The 630-nt window shown below is 63.0% G+C and overlaps 1 protein-coding gene across 4 annotated transcripts in view; it reads right to left on the bottom strand.

Annotated features, from left to right (window-relative positions):
- Positions 1-630, bottom strand: part of RARG (retinoic acid receptor gamma) — a 21168-nt gene that overhangs the window by 10369 nt on the left and 10169 nt on the right. The window lies entirely within an intron of this gene.

Below are 630 nucleotides of genomic sequence, written 5' to 3'. Positions count from 1 at the left end.
CGCCCCACCCCGCCCAGGCAGTCGCCAGCGCCGGCGCGGAGTCCCCCCGCCCCCTCCAGCGCTGCCTGGAGTCTACCCCTCCTAGCCTGGGTTGTCCTACCTCCGCGGCGTCCCCAGCCACCTTCCTCCAAGTCCCCGAAACCCCATCCCGCGACGGACACTCCCTAAGCGCTTCCACTGCCTCTCTCAATGCCCCTTCCTCGACCCTAACTTCATTTTTAGAACACAAAACTACCACCCCTGTTCCTACAGCCTCAGCTGAGCCTTAGACGAAACTGCCCTCCTGCGTGCCAACTCCCCTCCCCCAATTGCCCCAAATTGCCAAATGCCCCTCTCGGCAATAACTGCAAGTCTGGCATTAACTTTTCTCAGCCATTAAATATCCCCGCCATTGGCAATAACCGCCCCCTCTCCCTTTAGTGCCACACTTAGTGTCCTTCAGATCTCTAAGGGCCGCTTCCCTATTCTCTCGGTTGCCCCTGCCGGGCACTGAGCGCCCTCGCCCGGCGGAGAAGGGGGTGAGTGGGCGGGAACTTGGCCACGTCAAGAGTTTGCCCTTGCCGAGCCGGGCCAAATGGGGACCCTGGCCCCGGGACAGCGCCAGCGGCGGCGACTCCCGGAAACCGCCCC

Source organism: Pteropus alecto, unplaced genomic scaffold, assembly GCF_000325575.1.
Source record: "Pteropus alecto unplaced genomic scaffold, ASM32557v1 scaffold220, whole genome shotgun sequence".
Classification (NCBI taxonomy): domain Eukaryota; kingdom Metazoa; phylum Chordata; class Mammalia; order Chiroptera; family Pteropodidae; genus Pteropus; species Pteropus alecto.
This window is presented reverse-complemented; position numbering and strand designations above follow the sequence as displayed.